The sequence below is a fragment of the Zonotrichia albicollis genome, chromosome 11 (assembly GCF_047830755.1).
Source record: "Zonotrichia albicollis isolate bZonAlb1 chromosome 11, bZonAlb1.hap1, whole genome shotgun sequence".
In the NCBI taxonomy this organism is placed as follows: domain Eukaryota; kingdom Metazoa; phylum Chordata; class Aves; order Passeriformes; family Passerellidae; genus Zonotrichia; species Zonotrichia albicollis.
The window spans coordinates 10,767,586-10,791,808 of NC_133829.1; the positions used below are offsets into that span (position 1 = coordinate 10,767,586).

A 24,223-nucleotide genomic window follows, 5' to 3' on the forward strand; every position below is an offset into this window, starting at 1 on the left:
GCAGAACAACACTATGGATAGGACCTTGTTTGCAGCAGGAAATTGTGAGCTGTTAGCATCTGTTAGAGCCATGAGGCCATTTCTGTGCAAATCAGCTTACTGCTGTGAAGTTGTGCCAATTCTGACCAAACCACAAAGGGATTATTAAATATTCTAAAAGGTTTCATTGAATTCCTACATGCCTCTTTACCATGCTCCCTGCTTCCCAGGTTCTAAATGTTAAAAGCCAGCCACAGGTCAGATCCAGTAGCTCTAAAGTACTTTGGCAGTCATCTTGGAGCAGATGTAGAGCTTAGGGAAGAGAGTACAGTTGCAAACTTGCACAAACAAAAATGTTCTTGCATTTGTCTTCCAGCACAACTTAGAACACTTCCCCCTCTCTCCCTGCTCCCACATCCCCCACTTTAGCAAAGTCTGCATTTGGGAGTACTACAGATTTTTCTGTCTGAACTAAGAAAATAGAAATGTGCCTGTGCCTGCACCCAGATCTGGGACCAAGCAGACTGTGACTCTTGGCTGATGGAAATACAAATCCCAGTGTCTGGAAAATCCACATCTAAATACAGCCCTAAAGAGCTATCAGTGCAGGATCCATAGCGTTGGAGTGCTATGAGGGGAGGGAGAAAAAATGTCATTCCATGGCTGTTAAATGGAATATGCTGTAGAAGGAATTTAAAAAACCTCAGACAATACTCTTACTAAGGTATTTCCTGAACCTACACTGAAACAAAATAGTTTAAAGCTTAGTCTGTCAGCCTTCTTGTGCTGGCAGTGAAGAGAGCAAAGTAAATCCATATGCTTAGAATCTGTAAGGAGCAAGCAGAGCTACAAGAAACCATGTTGTGTCCACTTTTACTCATCCACTCACTGACTTGGTATCTTTCTGGTGTTTGACTTTTGATTTTAGTAAGAGAATGGTGCCTCTTACTGTCTCTGATGCAAGCCAGCCCCCTCAGCAAGCAGGCTTATCTCTGGTTGGTGCTGGTCTTACACCCTGTGAATGCCTCTCTTGGGCTGCAGTTCTGTGGTTATGGTGTGTTTTGCTTGGGCAGTATATTTAGCAAATTGTGTAGTCAAATGATTATGTTAGACTGAGTGGTTGACATCTAGTACACAAATAATTATGACACTAAACTTACTATGTATGAGCTGGAGCCATAGCTGATTCCAGTGACAGATGGAAAACTCCACTGAACCTTTTATTGGCCATATGCCATTTCTGAGTGTTGGCCAACAACAAGATTTGTTGCTAATATATAATGATTTAAACAGTAAAAAGAGCAGCTGCACTTTGATTTTTGGTGCCTTTACTACAGGTTTTCCTGGAGCTTTTGAATATCTACTGCTGCTTTCTAATGCAAAGCTGTCACTTCTAGTCTGTGAGAAGAGACTTTATCTTCCCAGCCCTATGTCTGTGGTAGAATTTTATATTTTGATACTTATAACTAAAGCTCTCCTCTGCCTTTTATTGCATTATTAAGTTGACAGCATAAAAATCTCCTGCAACACGGAACTGGAAATGGCTTGTAAGAAATTGGCTCTGTTGTGTAGTACTGCAACAGAGCTTCTTCCAGGCTGTCAGTAAGTCTTTAGTTTTATGGCCTGTTTGAGGACTGGGAGAGCAGCATTCCTCCAGCTGTTCAGAGAAAACAACTTTCCAAGTGTGGTTCACTGAGAGGAACTGCATGTCCTGTTCATGGCATTACTGGGGCAGCACTTGCAAACGCCTGTGTGAGTATAAACTGCAACTGTTACCTATGCAGAACATGCTATGGCCTTCCTCCTACTGCTGGTGGAGCAGGAAACCTGCTGCCATGCCATGTTTGGACCTTTGTTCCTCCTAAAGAGGGTTTAACTGCATTGTCCTTTGTCAGTCTGCTCATTCCAGTATTCATCCAGAGAAAACCAAGACTGGAATCTGGAAAACAGAACTGTTTTGGCAGTTGGCCCAGCAGCAAAAAGCATGGTAAGTGAGGCACACGGCAAGCGTGTTCCAATAGAACTTTATATATATACATTGTGAAAAAAGAACACTTTATTTTACAAAATTTGTATTATGAAAGCTTGAATACAAATAAAGTTGGCTAAATATTTGATCATGCTGAGCATCACCAACCTGCACTGCACCGAGAAGAGCTCTAGAGGTTTCTGGGATGTGTTTGGCTGACCCTGTGGGTAAGGTAGAAATGATCATGTTGCTTCTGTACCAAGAGAAGCATGAAGTGCTCATTACATGAAGTGATTTTCATTGTTTAAGGCAAGCAGGTAGGGAAGAGGGTAGTTTACACCTTTATTCATCTTCTTTCACCTCCTCAGAAATCAGTGAGAAATGAGATTAATGTTTCTGATGAGCCATATGGAGAGAGTCCCACAGCTGTGTGTGCCTCTGACCCTGGTTTGTTTCCTGACCAGCTCATGTGATGTACTGTGCCTTGGGCTGGCATGAGAACAATATTTTACATGGGCTGGCTGTACCTGAGCTCTGCTCTGCATGGCTGGGCTGCCTCTGGCTCTCAGGCCTGGTTGCTGATGTTCTGTTATGATGCTGCCTGTAGTGCTGATATGCTCTTGCCTGTGTCAGACTCTCTCTCTCATCTGCCTAGGTGCTTTGCCTTTTGTGGCTGGAGCAGTTTTTACCAGTAGGATTATCTGTGCAAAGCTTAGACTGCTAATTTATGTCTTCACCCAACAGTAAAAAAGAAGGACCTTTCTGCATTTACTGCTGCTTTGACCATTTTTTATAGTGTTTCTTGCCAGCTGACTCCAGGTCAGACAGGTTGGATTGGTTGCTGACAGCTGCATCCTCTGAAAGTGTCAATGTATTAGCCCTGCTCCTCCCTTTCTTCAATGGACCAATGTGTTTGTTTACTTATTTATCTTGTTTCTCTTCCCTTAGCCCTGGGAAAAGCATCTAACTGCTGGCTGCAGGCAGATTGTCTCTTCACAGCTAATAGCTTCTCTCTTGTGGTTTGAATGTTTGTTGGGTTGCTCCTTCTCTAACTCATAGTTTTTCTTTCCTGTCAGATTCCTCCTACAACTCTCTTTGATCTTGCCTGCAGAAACCTATCTGTCTCAAACAGCCAAGCTGAGCTATGCAAAATGTTCATAAAGTGATTCAGCCATTTCCCACTTTGTCACATCATTTGAAGTGTTGGACCCATGTGAAACCCACATCAGCCATAGGGATAGAAAACTGTAATTTTTATTTGTATTGGAATTGAGAAACAATAGAGAGATCTAATTGTGAAAGAGGTTGGTAGTGGCTGTGTTATCAATCTGAAATGATACCTAGTGGGGAAAAATTATTGAGTGATGTGGCTGTACTTGTGTATCATCTCAGAGCTGTTAGAATCAGTGTCCCACACATGTTTTTACCTTGCATAGCTACTGCCTGACACCCCAAGCATCTGTGCAACAGAGGCCAAACCCTCTTTCATTTCTGTGTTTTATACAATTTTTTGATGCTACTTTATTTGCTTCTTTTGGACTGGGATTTTTTCTGTTTGTTTGTTTTCCCAGAGTTAAAAAAATCTTATCCAGGTGTTTGTGGTTGGGTGCAAACTGTTGAAAATAAAGCACTTTTGCATTCCTTATGTTGTGCAGTTCTTTAACACCCATTAGTGTCACCAACTACATCACCTGCCCTCTTCATAATATCTGTTGGCTTCAATATGTGTTAGTTTAAAAACAAGTTAAATGATGTAGTATCATTTGCTACAAGGAAATATGTACCAGCTTATACCTTGAGAGCTTAAAGGCTACAGCCATTTTTCAGATAACTTATGTCCACATATATTATCCAAAGCTGAGGGAGAAGAGGGTAATTCTAAAAGCTGATGGGAAGATTGGTGAAGGTTGTTTCTCCCCTCCCCAAGTTGTCATTATGTACTTCCTATTGATGTTTATAGGCAGTTGTGTGTGCAGTCAGTCAGGAAAGAATCAGATAACAGAAAATGATTATGGTAGCAATAAAGCTCTACAGTTTACTTTTTTCCCCTCAATAAATTGGTTCTTACTTCATATAAAAATTGAATTTATTTTTCGGTCTGACAGGTGTGCTGTGGGTAGTGTTTAGCCATGGTTAGAAACATTTCCTTGTGATGTTATTTCATAGCAAGACCAGTGATTTACAAGTTCAAGATAAGAGTCCTTGGCACCATCACTGCAGTGTTTGAAGCAATTAAAAATGTGATGATTCTTGAGGTGACACGTGCAAAAGTGAAAACTCTTCACTAGAAAGCAGGACTTGCTGGTGTCAACTGGTGATTAGTATTTGTTGTCTTAAAAGCCCAAGGTTATTGCAGTCTTGTCTGCTTTAACGTAGCAAGCTGTGTGTGATGGGCACGACATGCTTGGCTGATTGCTGGGGCTGCAATTTCTGTTCAGCTGGTACTCACACAGAATGAGCCTGTTAAGATCTTCAGGCAGATCTGGTTGAGCAGTCATGCCAAGCATGTCTTTAAAATCCAGGGGTGGGAGTAGAGACTTCCAACAGCTAAAGCAGCAGTGTATGGTGACTGTTTCTGTAACTGTTGTTAGTGTACTTGGATTTTCTAAGATGGGAATAGTTTTCTGTATTGAAGATCTGTGATAACTTGGGGGGGGGGATGAAAACGAATTCCTACTGCTCCTTTTGGCTGTTCTACATCCACTGTGATTTCTAGGGTTTGTGCTATTAGTGGCCTTCACTTGGCAGTTGAATGGTAGGAAGTGGGTCTCTGAAGCAGTGCTGTGTGGGGGCCACTTGGGGTTTGCTCCAGGCACGTGTGTATCATTGTATTTACTCCTGAGCAGTTTGGTTTCTCCCTTGCCTTTCAGTGGCTCACCATCATTTCCTTGTGTGCCTTGTTCCACAAGTGCTGCATGGATCCGTGCTGTCTGTCTGTCTGCAGGTGGATACTTCCCAGCTGTCTGGAGGCAGTGACCCTGCAAAGCACAGAGGGCAGTGTGAGAAACAAACGCACATTGCTGCCTCTGCTGGTGCTTGCAGGATGAGTTCAGCAAGTTCCTCCCATATCTGTAGCCTTTAAAACAAGGACAGTGTCAATGTTCTGTGTAGGAGTAAAATAATCATAATGTTCTAAAGATTAGTGTTACTTGAGAAGTCATTTTCTTGATTATGCTGTACATGGCAAACAAAACCGGAGCAAGTGATCAAGTGTTTTGTAATGGCTGAGACAGGAGGTGGCATCTGTTGCAGTCCATGTGGATTTATTAATGGAGTGACCCTGTCTCCCTAGAGCTTGCTTCTGTCACGTGCTGCCTCATTCTGTGCTCCCTATTGGAGTGCATGCAAATATGCTGTGCAATTGATACTTAATTATTGTTAATATTTTAAGGAAAAACTTATGTTCTTAGTTCCATACCAGTGTTGATAATGGCTGTATCCATACCGATACAGGCAAAAAAAAAATCAAGATTATTCATGCCTTTGAGTACCTTACCTTGATTTTTCTCTTGTTGCACTGAATATGAAATATGAGTAAAATATTGAATGAGAGAAAATTTTACAAACCAAATCCTGGTGACCTTCTTGTTCCTAATCTCAAAGCTGTCAAGAAAAATCCAGATGCTTTGGAGCCATATCCAAATGCAGACGAATCTCAGGTGCAAGAGGAGTGGCTATTATTCAGCAGCAGGGCTTATCAACATTTTTCATTATTCTGCCTCTAACTGAAGTGATAGGTCCTGCGTGTTTGCAGCTGATTTTCTATCAAGTTCTGAAGGAACATAATCTACTTTAGTAATAAAATACTTAAGTTGCTAGGTCATTATGGATCTAATAATTTACCTCTGTGTGTAAATGATACTTACTACCATAATACCTTGTTTGAGATAGAAACAGTTATGGCTAGATACCCCTAAATATTTTGTTCTTAGGAAATTAGCTTGGTTGAGTAGACTGTAAGGTTGTGATGTTTTTCTGAGGTTTCTGTCTGCTTCAGGTATATCTCTACCATTACATACCCAAATATGCAGTGAGGACATTTGGTGAATTTAAGAGCTCTCAGAAAGCAAATGTTCCATCACAGCTAATGTTCTCCTCCTGCTGGTTACAATACCTCAGGATATCAAAATGAATGGCAAAAATGAAAGCAAAACAGCATTTATTTGACCACTAGTGTGAAGCATCAATGTGAAATAAATTAGAACTTGTGCCTGCTTAAGACTTTTCTTTATATTTTTGATTTGTACAATTTTATGATCTCTTTCCTCTGTTGACCTTGAAAGCACTGGTTATTTATTAGCATAATATGATTACATTCCTTTCTGCAGGGTTTAAGATGAAAATTGAAACCTTGCATAATTTGACTAAAAGCTGCTAGAGCATTCAGCCAGCTGTTGAAATTTTAAGAGAAACCATATTAAGCAAAACTAAGCTGTAGCTGTCAAACTGATACCTAAACACAGCCAGCACAGCTACCTGGGCAGGAGGCACTTTGGCTGCCTTAATTTGCTGGCTACAGATATGAAATATTAGCAAAATGCAATTTGGTGACAGCCTACACACCGTGGGCCGTGGACTCTTCTCAGTCCACATGTGCAGCTTGTACTATAGCCAAATTAGATGCATTCATAATTAATTCTCTCCCTCCCCCTCTCTCTCTCACACATTCTGTTCTGTACAATCTGTATTTCTGACTTAGATGGACCAGGGCTTTGTTAATTACGTGTCCAGGAAAGCATTGCTTGCTATCAGCTTATTGATTCCTCAGTGATATAAGGGGCTAAGGACTGATTAAAAACTCGTGGTAGAAATAGCAGCAGCAGTAATCTTACCTAAAATGTGACCATAGTTTGTTTAGATGGGTTTTACCTTTAAAAAAAATTCTACTTTGGATGTGGATGACTAAGTGTTGCTAATTCCCATTTGACCAATGCAGTGGATATGTGCCAGAACTTGCTTAATACCCTTTCTTGGTCCTAAAGGTAATTAATTTGTTAATGCAGAAGCAGTCATTAGTACTGGTAAGTGACTCATTTGCTTTATTTTGCTTTATTTGTCTTCTCTTGCAATAAAAGTTGTAATGGCTGTTGATATCTTTAAATCTATCAAGACCATTATATTCTCAGAATCTGGCTTTGAAAGTATGTGCAGCCTTGGTGAGTTGCATGTTACAGAATTATCTCGTTTGGTTTCTGTTGCCTGTGGAATGTGAATTAATATTTCAGTAGAATAAGGACAAGTTTGTTCTTTTGTAAGGTTGAACAAAAGGCCAAAGTGGTACCAGTACACTTGGTTACCTACATGGCAGTAGTGGATGTTTGAGGAAATGGTCTCTGCTACAAGGTTTCACCTGAGTTTGAAAACCTTGAACTGCTTTGTGGTCAGAGAAACTTGGATATCCAAGCAGGGGAAAACAGCTTAAAGCTTTTGTGTTGTCTGTGGTGGGGTTTGTTTGTTTTAAATGGAGGCTGTTTGGTATTGAGCTTAGGAACTGTAAATGCCACTCTGTTTCCTCTTTGGTGTTTCAAATATTCCCTCTGAAATTCTACATACTGAGTACTATAGACAGATGATATTTTACTTAGAAACACTTACTGTTTTTGTTTCAAAACACCAGCTGAATCTGCAGCACTTCATAAATGTATGTGCTATTTTCTCAAATAATCTCTAATACTGTATCAAATATTTTAATATTTGAAAACTAATTCTGAACTGGACAGAAACTCTTGTATTAATAGAGATTCTGTCCACTTCAGATCTGTACAACATTTCTTTTTAAGCTCTTGATATATGCTACTATTTTACAGTGGTGTAGGAGAAAACAGCACTGAGGTCTGTTCAGTCATTTAATGTGCATTCTCTGAAGTCCAGATTTAAGAGAATGAGGGGGAGAAAGGACAGTAAACAAGAGATTAGCTATCAGTGGCTAAACAGTTCAGAGAACTAGTTGTTCTCCTGCTGGTTTCCATTTCTGAAACCAGCTCAGATGGCCCAGGGGTGATAGATAGCATAATTTCACTTCATTCCACCATTATTTTGTAGTGATATGTAACTAAGCCATGCCTTTTTTCTGCCTAAAAAAGTTCTTGTGTTATTCAAACATTAATTTGGTTTTTATCTTGGTTTTGTTAAAGATTGTGCTACAGGCTGTTTTGTGAAGAGAATTTTAAATGGGCCTCAATCCTGCACTATGGTGCAGGAGGGTTGGTGATTGAGCTCATTCAGGCTTTGTGAGGAATTCTGAAGCCGTGTGTTGTACAGCCAGGTCCACCTTTTCTGTATTTCTTAGTCATGTGAAGGTGTATTTTCTATTAGAATTTGTTGCATATGCCTACCTTATTTCTAAATTATCCCACATAAAAGAGAGAGATTTGCCTAAATATAGGTGTAATATATAGAATTGTAAAGAAATTTGATGGTAACTGGTGAATATAACCATTTACTATGTTCTTAAAGGGTGTTTAAAAACAACAAATCATGTAATCCCACAACTTTAGCTTACTTTAAACTGTTGTACTTAGTTGAGCATTTAATGAGTTTCTTCATCTTTTCTCATATTTTCACTGCTTCTGGATCTTTCACAAAGATCAGTGGACTCCTGGTGTGGTGGGTTGGTGCCAAATGCTTCAGTTACTGTTGAAGCTGTGTAGCATTGATAATGGTCATGCCTGATTGTTGTCAGGGTTGAAGTTGGGCTTCATTGTGCTTAGCTTGGCCTCTCTTGTAGTGATTGGCTTGTGGCTTGCCCTGGTGACTTCTGGCTGGTTTGGTTTTCTTTTATTCCCATTATTCCAGAAAGGATATGTATTTTTGAGTCTTTTGCTAAACTTTTGTCAACATTGACTCAAGTTTTGAGATAGAGGGCTATTTTAACTCAAGCCTTGACAGTTGAGTCAGTGTGATGGCTGTTTATTGATGACTGTCCTTGATGACTTGAGACTTTCATTGCCCCATCAGAAAGACAGTAGGGAATTTTACTGCATTTGCAATTTGATTAAACAGGACTTCTTGGGAGGATGTTTCTGGCATGGGAAAATTTTTGTCCTTAGAAGGCAACTTCTTTTTCCTAGGAAGTTTGTGTTACTCCATGGAGCCACCTTTTATTGTAGGTAGCCAAAAGACAAGTACTGCCTTTCTTGTATATCATGTTCATTCTTCCACCCACCTTTAAGCCTCCTTTCTGGCAGAGAATTTTGTTCAGACTTTAACAAGATAGTCTTAATTGAGTTGCCTGCAATTTCACTAGCAGTGAGAAAAGTATAATTTTATTATTTTAAAGCATCGATTTAAAGTTTTATTCATTGGGTTGCTCCAAACAATGTCTTACTGAGATAACTATTTTCTGAATTTATTTGGCTAGTGTACCATCGATTGCTGAGGTGCTGTGTAATTAGCAAGGACTAAAGTAAGCATATCAAGCTTATGCCAAGCTGTCAAGTACTTTGTGAAAATGAATTCAGATAGACAAAGGAAAACTTTCCTAAAGGTGCAGAAAATAACCATGGGAAGTGATGCGTGTCTCCAGCAGCAATCCTCTTCCATGTCTAGGAAGACAACCTTGGAAGCTGTTTAGTGCTTTTACCAATGGTAGACTTGCAGGTTACTGCCTTCAAGTAAATTTCCTCCTCTCATCCAAGCTGCTTCTCAAACCCAAAATTTCTCTGATTTTGTTTAACACTTCTCTTTCTTGGGGTGGTTCGATTCAATCTTCCTCTGTGGTCTGAAGTGCCCACCACTAGGTCTCATCAAACCCGCTGGTGTTTGCTGAAACAAGGCTGTCTGCCTTGGCTTCTGTGTGCCCAAACAAGCAGCTGCAGCAATTTCCATGTCACTGCCTGCAGTAATTTGTTCCTGTCTCTCTGCTAGAGGTTGCCCTCCTGCAACAGAATTGGTGTAGGGGAACGCAGCCACTCCATTTCACAGTCCAGCACCTTAGAACAATTCCCTTTTAGTTCACACTAATCCAACCCATGTGTTTCACACAGCACTGTGTGTGCTGTTTTGTGAACTCTAGTGCTAGAACAAAGGGTTGGAACAGTGAGGTCCACCTTAAAGCATCTCTAGTTCCTGCCCATGTGCTGTGCAGTTGTAGAGAAACAATCACTGTCATGGTAAGTTACTCACAAGGTGCTGTGCTGCTTCAGATATTTGCAAGGTTATTTAGCACTTTGGGTACCCCAAGAAAATACAGCTTTTGCATTGTAGACAAATTATAGTCCTTTCTGCTCAATACTTAAAGGATGCCTCCAGAAATGAACACTGAACTATGTCACTGACAAAATTCTGCCTACCCAGAATCTTGTTGATTTAACAGTAACCTCAGTCACCATCCAGTATGCATTGGAGAATCCCTTGGATTCTCCTACCTGGCAGGATTTGAGATTCATGAGAATTCCTCCAGCTCTGGACCTTTTGAAAGCAGGATTCTGGCTGATTTCTACACTTCAGTCATTCATAAAAAGTGGACCTGGCAGGGAAATTGGAAGGCTGGTGACAAATGCATGTACTTGTCTGATTTAAACAGTATCCATATTCTGGAGTCCTCTAACTAGAAGGCTAGGATTAGGTGAGTTTTGCAATTCCCCTCCTACCACTGTGCATTTGCCCTCCAACAGCTGTCTGCTAACAGGGTGCAATGGGCTGCATCCTAAATGAGCACAACTGAAAGCATAGCAGCTGAATGAAGGGAATCTTGTGCAGTGTTATTTTTCAAGTCTGGCACCTTTGACAAGAGAGAGAGTTTCATAATTCAACTCGGTTTTTCAAGGCAAAGGCTTCTTACCCATGGGCTGTGTGTGGTCTACCAGGGTAATTAATCTGGCCAGCTTCCTGGGATAACTTGGAAGAGGCTTGCAGGCAAAAGAAGTGGCTTTTTTAGCTGGGGTAGGCTGCTCCTAACTACCTCTGTTCTGCTGTCCTTCCCCCTTGTCAGGGTATGTGTGAGCAGGGGATGTTTGTGATGGGGCCCTGCATGGCATGAGTGCCATGTTACAGCTACACAGAACTGCATGGATTAGTTGGGAGCCTTCTGATCTTCTGACCACTTGCAAGCAATGGGGCTTAAACAGGATGTGCATCAGTTTTCCAAAACTGCAAGAAAATAATGAAAATATAACTGAGGTAAATATATTTTGTCTACCAAAGAGGAGCAGGAAATTTATTCAGATGAGTGCAATTACCTGTAAGGGAGGTGTATTTTCTCTAACAGCAGCACATCTGCTCAGACACGCAGAAACACCTTCCAGGTATAGGCAGAATCTAAGCCTAACCCAGTGCTGTCTTCCCACCTTAACTCTGTGGGTATTTCCCTAGGTATGGCAGTTCTCAAAGAATAGTTTTACTTTATTTATTTACTTTATTTATCCCCTTCATTTTCTAGACTTTATAGATAAGGAAGGCTGATCCCTGGGAAGGATGTTAAGCTACTCTGCTTTCAGAAGCTAGGATGGAGAGCTGGGGTAGAAGCAGTGTAAACTATGTACTGTTGCAGCAGTGGGAGTCAAAGGAAAGTGTTTTCTCTCTTTTTCTTTACTTTTGATTGAGAGTGTTTGCAGAGTGGATCTGTTTAATGATTTCATTTTGAAAGGTAATTCAGATTAATATTCTTCAGCATGTATTGTTCTTTCATTCCTGTCCTGTATTCCTTGCTCAGGACTTTAAATCTTGCAGTATGGCAAAAGCCTGAAACCATGAACCACCACTTGGGATAGCAAAAGCAAAAAAGGCTTAAGAGAGTAGTGGAAAATGGTTTTGCTAACCCCACGTTCACCTCCCAATATTGGATGAATTGCACGTCTGTAGACCCATCTGGCACTGCAGGGGAGTAATATCCTTTATGACAAAGACATTTTACTTAAGCTTTTCTTCCAGCTCTGGTCCAGAAGGGGGAAATTGATTTAGCCTGTGATGTTAGAAACCAAAATCAAGAAGTGTTGAGACAGAGGGCAAGCGGCACTGTGACACCTTCTGTGCATTCAGACTAGAAACTGGATCCTTTCCCTATTGCAGTGATCTCTCCTTCTCATCTGTTGTTCCCTTCTTATCCAGACACATGCAAAGTCACATGTACTGTGCTGACAGCACTGCAACTGTTCTCCCAGAATCAAAGGGCTCCTCATATGAGCTCATCTGCTCTTGCTGTAAATGCCAGCCTGCAGAGGACAAAGCCTTGGATTTTTTTCATCCCAAAAGGAAGCCTTTAGAAGAAAAAGATTTTTGCTGGGAGTGTTTGGGAACAATATCCCAAGGGAAAATGTTTTTTTCTTCTGTTGATGCCAGTCTGACTTACTTTTGCAGCTGGAAACAGTCTATGAAGCTGTTATTTCTGAATGAAAGGGCAAGGATTTTTGTGACGTTTATTTTAGTCCCTTTGGCTCACATGGGGAAGTGGGACAGTAAATAGATTGTGTGTATGTCTGATGTTTAAAATGATAACAACTGTTTCGTAAAGTACCAGAGGCTCTTCCTAAGTAGAAGATTAGCATTTAAAATACAAGGTTTTTGAGGTTCTAGTCAATGGTTGTTTCTTTGAGAGACACCCTTGTGTTACTGCATTTGTGAACATTGTATAGATCCCAGTCCAACAACTTCTCTTTTCCTCTGGTGCAATGGTTGGAAGCTCCCTGGGTGGCAGGAGGGCTGCACAGTCAACACTCATGTCTGGACCATACTTGTAGATGAAGGGTTTTGTTTCAATTTCGTTTTGATCCCTTGGGCTTATGTAGCTTAAGTGATCTCTTCAGTAACCAACAGCCTCAGTGTTCATGAGTGTAGTGCATCTTGCATTCTTTCTGGAGAGCAGCAAGCCTGCCAATGCTAGTCCCAGCTCAGAGAGGAGCATGTTTCTTGGGAGCAAGTACTTTGTATGAACCAGAATATCTTGCCAAATTAGGTTGATTAGGGATGTTGGTTTTATTAAAAAAAAAAAAAAAACAACCAAACTTCTGGTGAGAGGTCACTCCTGTAGGGGGATAGAATATATGAAAATAAAGATAGTGTAGAAACTAATCTTGCCCCTAAGGAGTTGCAGCTGGGCCAATTAGCAAAGATCAGGAGCAGGCCTGACTTTAACAGGCCACAGGTGTAACCAATGAGAAGCAGATGCTATAAAGAGTGGGGTGGCTGGGTGAGAAGGGAACTGGAGTTAGTCGCTGCTTTGTGAAGAAGAAAGAGTCAGTGCCCTGAGGAGCTGCCCATGAGGAACACCAAGAAGGTATGGAACTTTTGTGATAAGGAGATAACAGTATGGAACCTCTATGACAAACGAGAACACACTCCCATTTCACTCTTTTGGAATAGATAGAAAGTTACTTTTAAAAATTTTTCTCCCTCCCTTTAATTTTTTTTCTTCTTCTAAATTGAAAGCAGCTTTTCGTTTTAAAGCTCTTTTTGTGCAAGAAAAGCATTAAAACCAAAGTGAAACACAGACATTTAGATTGAGTTGTAATAATTGTATGGGAAGTTGTCTTATTAATTCCCATTCAGACTTGGCAGAAAGCTGAAGAGTTGAAAGCTCAGAAGCTTTCATGAAACCAAACCTCTGTGCTTCACACACTTTTCATGCCTGTCCCTGCAGTGGTTTCCCCCCAGGTGACTGCAGTGCACTGTGGTGGGGATACCTGCACAGAGCAGCAAAGGCTTCAGCGTGGTGTGGTGTGTCTGGTCCTCTCCATATGAGCACCTGTATTTTCATTGCTGTAATGCTGAAGTTTGGCAGTGATAATTAGCTGACAATATGATTCGGTTGCTTGTTGATGACTGTCAAATTTTGTGGCTGTCATGCTCAGAATGTGAAGCATTCAGTGATTACTTTGAACAATTGTATGAAATGAAGTTTGAGACATCCCTAACTGTTATGGTATAGGCTCATTCAAATAATCTGTCAGAGCAGTGCTTCAAATGTACCACAGGAGAACTCACCTAAAAGAGAAACTGAACATGATGTTCCATGCTATTAATGCTGGAAATTTTCTCTCTTAAAGCTTGGACTTATCTTGTGAAAGGTGTTTCACATTGTATGCAGGTGGAACTCATTTCATGACTATTAGGGGAACTGTGCTGGTGGGTAACTCTTAAAACTTGTATTTTTTTTAATCTGGAAAATAAATCTGATGGGGTTTTTTTTGTTGTTGTTATAGCTTCTCCCAAAATTGTGGGGGAACAAAATACACACAAAAGCAAATGTGACCTTCATGCCTGCTGTCACAAATAACCCCTTGAAAAATCATAATGGGAAGGATGAAGATTGGTGCCTTTGTTAGGAGAATCAGTTTGCTAGCAGGACAACATGATGTGCAATCTCCTTGTCAAGGCTGGTGGTTCACCTGCAATAGCACATTTATAGTCTCTGAGGGATAAAGAGGAAGACTCCTGAAAGGCCAAGATGTCCATTATGAAGCTGTCAGGCTGGAAAACTGCTGTTAGATTAATATGAGCCCAGTCAACTTTTCAAAACACACATTATAAAATGAACAATGCTTAGTGTTTAATGTTTTCAACCATCCATTAAGTCATCCTTTGAGGTACAAAAGATGTACTGGAGCAGAATTTGTAAATCATTTAATTCAGGATTTTTTCAGTAACTGCAGAAATTATTAAGACTGGTTCTCAAACATTTTTCTCTTCCTTCCTTTCTCCTTGCCCTAACCTATTTGGGTCTTGTAAACACAGTGGGAGGTGCCCTATCAATACACTGTTGCAGAACCCCTAGGAGATGGGGGCAGGACAGAGATTGCTGTGGTCAGTAGGACTGGCTGGGAGAGAAGGTGCCCTGCAGCAGAATGTTTTACACGCTTCTGATTCCCTGTTTCTGGGGAGTCTTGCCTGAGCCTCTCAATCAATTCCTTCATTTTCCAGTTTTTCTTCAACCTAGGACCAAGGAGCAGGGCTGGCTGGTGGGGCAGGCAGCCATTCCAACACCTGAGATCAGAGGGGACTGGAGTGCCCCCCAGCCAGGAGCTGCAAGGGAGGGCAAAGCAGTGAAGGGGCTTGGGACGGTGTCCTCCCCGCTCGATGCTCCCCGGATTTCCTGCTGCCGCTTGCGTTTGTGGCTGGGCTCCGGTGCCTCCCTGCAGGCACAGCCCGGGCCTGCGGCTCCCGATTTGTGCGGAGCGCCTGAGTGCGCTGTGCCCGGCAGGGAGCGGGGCTGGCCTCCCACCGCACCTTCCAGTGCAGAGCACAGGGCCGTGGAAAATAACCCCGCGGTGTCAAATGGTGCCTGCTGCAAAACAGGCTTTGCTTTAACGATTGCCCTTATTTTGGCATTACCGGATTAGGAAAAAAACTGTCACAGTATTGGAATGGGATGTTAAAGACCTGAAAAGTGGAAAATGATGCTTCAGGTGACTCTGACAAAGGGCATTCAGAGACTTAACACAACTTTTAGACTGGTTGCTGAGTTGCTTCATTCTTTGGGTTCTTTTTGTCTTGTAAAAGTGCTACAGAGATTAAACTGTATCACACTTTTTTCTCATATTGTTCACCATTTAATATAAACATTGTATGGATGAACCAGGAGTGTTACTTTGCGTAAGAAAGTTGGCAACATGCAAAGTTTTAATGAAATTTTCCTTACATGTTTAGAATAGCAATAAGCAGCAGAATTTCATCCTGTTTTAATGATTTGGATGTGTCTGCCTGGAAATTTAAACCCCTGGGAAAATCTTGCACTGCTAAATGTGTTTTCATTTGGTGTCAGACCCCTCTTCTCTCCAACCCTCTCCCCCATCTATAAGTTTTTCACTGAATGGAAAGTAATTTTTGAGATGTTCAGTATTTTCACTTTATGAATGTAAAATCATAAATATAATCTTAATAGTTTGGTACAATGAAAATCATATCACTGGGAAAAAAATCATAAAATTTTTTTGCTTTAATACTGATCAAGGAGTTAAGTTATTGAACTATTCTTGCAAAATGTTTAGTCTTCTGATAAAACTACATTTCCCACAGAGAATGTAGTTTTGGCTTACTTTGCTTTTCTAAGATTAGTGCTAGCTAGCAGCAATCCTATTAACTTTGCTTAAGATCTGGGGCTGAGTTTAAAGCAAAAGCTTCAGTGTTTACATGTTGTGCATTTCTAGAATGCGATTTTGTGCAACTTCAGGGACCTTATCAGCAAGAAAGAATAGAGAAACTGAAGCAAACTTGGGCTGCTGACTGTAGGGATATATAAAATAGTGACAAGAACAAAATTACACATTGATAGTATTGGCAAGTGGGATTTTAAATTGTTGTAGTAGCCTAAATTCATGGTTTTATGCATCATGATAATTGAAACCAGTTATTAATTTGGAACTCAGAGTGATAAGGAGAAAGAAAATTGATCTGTAGCAGCAAAAACCCAGTCTTGGAAGTCAGCTGGTGGTAGTATTTTTTTATCCCTGGTGTAGGTCACAGATTCTGTTCCATTAATTCTGTAAGCTTAATTTCTTATTGCTAGCATATTTTTATGCCTTCATTTTCTTTTAATTTGAAGACTTAGAACAATATTTTACTGTCTATAAATGAGTGTTTGTTTCAAATATGCCTTGATGTAAAATGCTGAGAGGGTTAGCATTGGCTTTTTTCTTTACCTACTGTATACTTTTCCTGACATGTTAGATTAACTTTCAGCCGCAGGCCAATCTGTCAAAGAAACAGGGAATGTCTCCTGCTATGACAGATTTGCCAGAGGCTGAGGTTTGAAACAAGCTGGGTATTGCTTCTTACACAAAAGTAATTTCTCCCTACTGAAGAGAGCTATCACTGAATCAGCTGAACAGAGCCTCTGACTTGCATTACTAGGTTCTGATCAGAAAATCTGCAACAGGCATTTTTTCTAATAAACTTATATGCCACAAAGGAGCTCTGTCAGTATGACTGCAGGAGAACTTTCAGCAATATAAGGTCAAAATAATTTCCTCAAGGATATCAGGAATCCAATATATATTTTAAAAAGCTTTCCCTGGTTGACTTCAGTATTGTTATCATGTTGGATGAATATACTGCTGCAGAGACAGACCCACAGGTCAGGCTTTACCATAGACACAGGATCTGCACTGTCATCCTGGCATCTGCTCCAAAAATAACCATCTCACTCCTTAAACCTGACTCAATTTTCTGTACGAGCAGAACAAAACTGAGCTCTCTGCACTCTGCTTGTCCTGCCTTGCCTGTGGTGCTGAGGCACTCAGAGCTGCTGTACATCCTGAATGTCCCCCTGCAGCGCAGCCTCTTCCAAGGTGGTGTTGACAGCCAGCTCCCAAAGCAAGTCCAGGCGTGCAGCAAAGCCTGGCACCTTTGCACAAGTGGCCAAACAGGAGGCTCTGGCACAGGTGGCTCCTGAGAAGGGATCTGGGCAATCACAGCCAGGCAGCTTGTGGGCTGCAAGGAACTCACACTTCATTCTGTCCAGCTCCTTTTGGGACAGACTGCCTCCTTTTTGCAGGACTGACTGGCAGAAGGTGTGTGATGAGAGAAAAGAGAGGATTTGGTTGGGGATTCCTTGCTGCTTCTTTTGCTTTCTGTGAGAGGAGCATTCAGTGCTGTGAGCTGTGCGCTCTGCAAACTGGGGAAGTGGCATAAGTCCTTTGTTTTACCAGACTGCAGGACCCCTTACATGCAAGTCAGACTCTAGGATAAGATTAGGGCTTAATGAAGGAATTAATACATATCCTCCTTGGGCAGGTGTCATAAAAAAGAACTGACTTAACCCATATAATGGACCCCTTATGGCACTGGAATAGCTGAAGCTATGCCCATTTCCATAGACTAATTTAGGTAATTACAGCAGTATTACCTTATGCTGGCCAAGGATCTGACCCAATTAAATTGGAATAACAAACCATGTTAATTTTAAGACTTTCTCCAGGAATGCGTGTCTGCCTTATTGCTTATTACTGATTGCAAAGTTCATAAGCTGCTGGTTATAATTTAATTTCCCACTTATGAAGTGGAATCCCTGTTTGGATTTACTTAAATATGTATTTATATATTTTAAATGTGGACAGTAAATAGATGTGATATCAATTTATATTATCATAGTTCCCAGAGGCTGTAGTTTCCCTTTACAGCTGCATGAAAACACAATATAGTTCAGAGGGCTGTGGCAAGGTGGGAAGTGTAGCACAATACTGTTTCTTTACTGAAGTCTGGGTAGAGTTCTGGAGTACATTTTAAGAAGAAAACACGGTTCATCTGTTGAAATGTTGTGGCCTTCTGAGGAATAAGAAAGCCTAGAAGCTTGAAGGTTTAAGGGTTCAAGAAATTTTAAAAGATTCAGTTTTCATGTGTACTTGAAGTTGCAGAAAATGAACTGTCGCGAAGGCTGAGGCTCTCCTGCTGGATCTGAGGTAGGTCCTCTTTGGTTTGAGGTAGTTTGGCTGTGCCTTAAGGCAGATAAAACTTTAGCCCGCTGTGGGTACGTACACGCCTGCAGTCAGAGCTGAGCAGTGCAAGCCCCTTTGCTGACACACACATCAACCTGGAAATTGTACCCTGTGTCAGAGCTTCGTGCTGTAAAAAAATTCAGCAGACAACTGGCAGGAAAAGTAAGAACAAAAATACCTGAATTAAATGTACAGATTTAATCCTTGAAGCAATATCCATATTGTGAAAATGCCTCTAGCCTTGCAAAACTTTAAACTTGATAGTTCTCACAACCTCCCTTGTGGCATTGCCCCAGCTCTCTGCAGTTTAATGACTGCAGACAGAAGTTTTCTAGTTACTTTTATGTTTATGCTGCCCTCAGATCAGGAGAGGTGCAGCTAAACCGTTAATACTGACTCTACCCTGTCTGTTCTGCTTCAGACTGTGCAACCAGCCTTTTGATAGTCACCATCAGGATTAAGCCACAGATACATTATACTGACATAGTTTAGTCTAAACTCTTTGTGGTTACTTCTGCTTTGTAAATAATTAATTTTTTGTGACAATACTGATTGCTGTTGGTTGAACAGGGCACTTGATACCTTCTTGTGGATTGGAAGGCACCTTAATCATCTGTAGACATTCAGTGTAGCTGCAACACGTGCAGATTCCAGCACACAGTAGTGGTGCCACAGTGATTTTTGTTTTTCTGAATTGTGTCTAGGAGCAAAGTCTTAGCTCTTGAAGCAGGCTGAGAGGACAGGATTGAAAAACCTAATAAACAGACATGATGGTGGGGGCTTTTATGCTTTTTCTGGCCACTACTCTCAGTGGTATGCTGTGGAATCTTAGGAGACTAAATTGCCCTTTGGAAAAACAAATGAACAAAGTAAATGATGTGCTGTGATACCCTTGACTGGGCTTTTTAATAAGGTTTGTTTGCTTACTTGCTAATTTGCAAGGTCTGGTAATTTGCAATTGGCCTCCCAGTCCTTAGCACTTGGAATTAGTGCGGTCCTACTGTATCAGAGGGACAAGCAAATCAAAAAGAGAAGCATCCCATGTTGAGCAAGCTACAGGAAAATGGCTTGAATTTCTGGCAATTTTTGGTGTGGTACTTATGACTATTTCATTTTTGTTTACTTCTTAGTTTTGTTTAGTTTACATTCCCTTGCATGTAAATAACTGTCTAAAAATGGAAAGTCTCTCCTAGTCTTTAGTGAAGGTGATCTCTTGTTATTGTTACTTTGAATGCCTCCATTGTGGGTCTTTTATCATTTTTATGATAGTGTAAGTAATGAGTCATCTATGTAGCATCTGCACAAGGTTTGCTGGAAATTAAGCTGGTTTAGAGGATTATATTTCACATCTGTCATAGCAATTTCAGTGGTGATGTTCTTTTATTTTCAACAAATTATTCTGAAGTTCTTATGTATTCAGTTGTTTGGTTTTTTTTTGAGGGAGAGAAGAGATAAGGAATACATTCAATTTGAAACTCAGTAAAATCATTATCATATGAAACCTATCTGGATTTTAAAAAAGCATTAGTGGATAACACATCAAATGTCCTGTCATCAAGCCATTCCTACCTGATGCTTTGCATGAAAGGATGATTTTTTTGTTATAAACAGTGATTTTCTTTTATTGTTCATCTAAGAAAGAAGACAGTAAGGTGAATTCCTCCTTCACATATTAAGATTAGCTGGAGAAAGTGCCAGATTCTTTCCCTTCTAGTCTAGGGTTGGTTATGGGCTGATTTACTCAAGTTTTTCTAGTCTGATTCTTGGCTTTATAGTTTAAGATTCTCCTTTATTCATGCTTCATGGGCAGAAATAGAGTAAGTTATACTGCTACAGGTCATTTTGTATGAGTTTAAAACTGTGAACACCTGGGAATGGAAGGGGATGAGTTGTACTCATTGTACCACAAAATGTATTGGTTTTAGTGGGAGTTATCTAATATACCTGAGAGCTTTTTCTGTTTGTGAATGAGGTAGGCAATTCCATTACTGCTCTGTCTTAGCCTATTCTTATCTTTAGCTTTTTTATGCAACCCCCATTATTACAGAACCTAAACAATCCATACTTACTAATGGACTGTTGTTACCTTTTGTCTGGAAGGCCACTATAAAGATGGAAAACAGGATCACTTGACTAATTAAAGGCCAAGTTTGGACCACCTAATAGCTGTGCCTAGTTTATGTATACTGAATTTAAATGCAGGAAATCAGCTGGTGATTAAAACTTTGTGCTGAGGCTCTTCTCATGGTGCCCCAAAACTGCAGGTTGATCTATTGAGATGACAAAGATTTTTCAATTTTATTCTTTTATTGTAGGGAAAAAAATCAATGTGGGCTATGCTATTCAGAGGAGATGCTTCACAGGAGCCAGCCAGAAATGATCAGGCTTTCATGAAGCTTAAAGGGAAACTGGACTGGTTTACAGTGGATGCTGCAAAGCTTTATTTTCCTTACTGCAGAGGTAATCAAGGCAGCCCAGGGCATCAAGGAACAGAGATACTCAGTTGAATGCAGATTGGCGGATTAACCTGTTTCACATATCACAGAAGCACAGAATGAGTCATGTTGAAAGGAACCACTGTGGGTCACCTGGTCCCTGATCAAGCAGGGTTGTTCTAAAGCACATGGCAGAGGATTGTATCAGACTTCTGCAATGCCTCCCCTGAAGGAGAATCCACAATCTTCTGGAGAAATCCGTTCCAGTGTATGGTCGCTGCCCAGTAAACAAATTCCTCTTCATATTCAGGTAGAGTTTACTGTCCACCACTTTCTGCCCATTGCCTTTTGTTCTCTTGATAGGCAGCACCAAAGAAGAGCCTGATTCCATCTCTTGACACCCTCCCTTCAGGTACTGGTATGGGTTGATGAGGTCCCATCTCAGTCATCTCTTCTCAAGGCTGAACAGACCTGACTCTTTCAAGTTGTCCCAGTGAGAGAGATACTTCAGTCCCTTAATTATCTTTGTTGCCCTCTGCTGGACCTGCTTCAGGAGCTCCATGTCTCTCCTATGCTGCTGAGCCCAGAACTGGAGCCAGCACTCCAGACCTGGCCTCACTATGGCTGAGTAGTTAGAGATCACAGAATATTCTGAGTTGAGAGGGACTTATAAGGATCATCAAGTCTTGCTCTTAAGTGAATGGCCTCTAAGGGGATTGAATCCACAACCTTGGTGTAATTAGCACCCTGCTCTAATCAACTGAGCTAATCTAGAGGGGTAGAATCATGTTGGTTGACCTGCTGGAAGTGCATGTCAGAATACCATGGGCCTTCATGGTCACAAGGAGACACTGCTGGCTCAGGGACACGTCCACCAGGACTCCCAGCTCCTTCTTTTTCCAGCAGGCTGGCCCCAGCCTGTACTGGTGCATGGGATTATTCTTTCCCCTTTGAGACAGGGGAATCCTGTTTATTGCCAGCAGGTTTGGTGTTGTATAACCAGAACCATGATCAAACCCCCAAAATTCTGCTGGTAGCTGCAGTCTTGAAGCCAGGTGTTTGTCTGCATGATTTTATTGTTTCTTGCCCCATTGTTCCCTTCAACTGGCAGCCTAACTAAACTGAACAAGTATATATGTGTGTGCATCTGTATATATCAAATGTATGTGTGCATAAAATTCTTGTTCCACTTCCATTTGTAGACGTTATTGTACTCTACCACCTCAATATAACTGCTGTGGTGTTTACCCAAGTACATATGTCACTGGGTTTATTCTTCTCCTTGTCTGACTTCTCTGTAAGCCTTGTTCCTGCATGTCTGTCTCTTTGTTCCACCAGTCTACACCCACCCTGGCACTATCTTTGTCTTTAAAAAAAATATATTGGACATCATAACATTAAACTGTAATCCTTTCCAGTCTGTAAGTGTTCTTTCTGTTCTTCTAATGTGCTGGTATCTCACAGGTTGGTCTGAACAGACTTTGTAGACAGCACATCTGCTGCTGTTCAGAGCACGGTGCTCCTTCGATTGCAGCACAGCCAGGTTTGGAATAATTTTCTCTCTTCAAACCAAATATATTAACATTTGAAATGATATTATGCTGTATGACTCACTTAAAAAGATGAGAGGAAAAAAACCATAATTAGCTAAATAGTATGAAACTTGTGTGCAACATCTGTGCCAGTTTTTGAGTTCTTAGTTTAACCCTGGCATGCCAGCCACTGTAGGTATTATTGTTTGGCTAATGTCTGATGGTATGGAGTGGCTAGGGAAATATATGCCTGCTCTGTGTCTAGAGAGATTGTCTCTCCTGTGGATTCTTAAGGAAACATTTATGCTAGCAAAGATACTTTGGGGTTTTGTGGGTTTTGGGTTGGGTTTTTTTTTTTTTTTCATTACTTGGTTGTTAATTTGAAGGTGAACCTCAGTGATGGCCTTGGCAGGGAAATGGTTTCTCTTGTTTTTCCAGATATATACCTATGCCTCTTCTCAAACTCCACATTATCCCAGGCGGTTTTGTTGAGTGATATTTAAACTATTTAAAAGCTGTTTTTACTGTTCAAGGATTGTGATACTGACTCATGTGATATTTTATGCCAGTCATGTCATCTGTAGTCACTAAATTTAATGCACTTCCCAAAATTATCTGATGGTGACCTTGTTCCTGAGGTTGTTGCAAGTTCTAGCTAAAATTTGCAGTGTGTTTCCAGATTCTGAATCAGGGTGGTGATGAACTATATCAGAGAGATTCAAGAAGAATCTGCACTTCTACAGAGCTTGTGAATCCCCAGATGTATTAAACAATACAGACTGAGAAAGATGAGAAGGAACTAAACAAAACCTTTGTCCCCCAGCCAAGGACAGTTTAACATTTGTATTAGCATCTTTTAGACAATGGATAGCTTGATGTCTGAGGTCATGAATTTTTTTAAGTAGCCATACCATGTCACATTTCCTTTTGATCTGCACTTAAATTTTCATTTCCTTCTATATGTTGCTGGCTGAGGGCCACTAGCTTCTATCACGAAAAATGGATGCTGAATTAGATTTGCTTTTTTTACCCAGCTCTGAAAAGATGTGCATTATCAAAGCAGTTGTTTGGCTCAGAATAAGAAAAGAGATAGTTCTGTAGGGAATATGCTTAGCAAAGCAATGCCATAAATAGGTCTTGTGTCAGTGTTCGCTGTAATGTCTTGATATGTGTCATCATGAATTATATATTATTTCAGATTTATCACTTCTTCCACTGATAAGGGACATAGCTTCTTTGAGTGAGTTTTCTTCATGGCTTAAAAGATTTACTGATACATTGAAATTCCCTGTATTGGAGATTCAGATGAACTTTGGAAACTTGAGATAAGAACTATAAATCTGCTATGAACTAGGATACCATTTCTCAAAGTGTGTATTTATTGACAGAGCTTGTACTAGCTTATTCTTCTGCTTCTTATTTGGGTGCATCAGAAGAGATTTTCTTTTCAACAGTATGGACCAAAAATAAAAAATTAAATATGGGTCATATAGTGTATGTGTGTGTATGTATATTATATTCTGGGGTAGAGAGCTTCATTTAATTTAAGCTCTTTATGCAAAGTTGTGTTCACTTGAGCACATCTGAAGATAAGATTGCTTGGTGGATGGCATAAGGGCAGCAGGAAGGGAAGCCACTAGAAAGCTTTTATCAAAAAACCTCAATTCTACCTTTTACATGAAAGGAGACCTATTATATCCCTGATTTAGAAATTCCACCTGCTGGAACCTAACCTGCAAGACTTAGCTTGCATGGGAGAATAAATGGGACATTATTAGTCCATGTGGCCTGCCACTGGATCCCCAACAGGACACTGTACCCGAGGGGATGCCCATATATGTGAGACCCTTGAACAGATTTGTGCAAGGAGATTTTGAAAACTGTGTAAAACTATTTTTCTTTCCCAGTATTAGTGGGAATGTAATCAGTATAAAGCTGCTG

At 40.7% G+C, this 24,223-nt stretch overlaps 1 long non-coding RNA gene across 1 annotated transcript in view; it reads left to right on the top strand.

The window, feature by feature from the left end:
* The first annotated feature begins 6,359 nt into the window (after positions 1–6,359).
* Positions 6,360–24,223, top strand: part of LOC113458789 (uncharacterized) — a 117,126-nt gene continuing 99,262 nt past the window's right edge. Inside the window, exon 1 of the long non-coding RNA XR_003379361.2 lies at positions 6,360–6,969. This is a non-coding gene — a long non-coding RNA (uncharacterized LOC113458789). The remainder of the gene's footprint in view (positions 6,970–24,223) is intronic.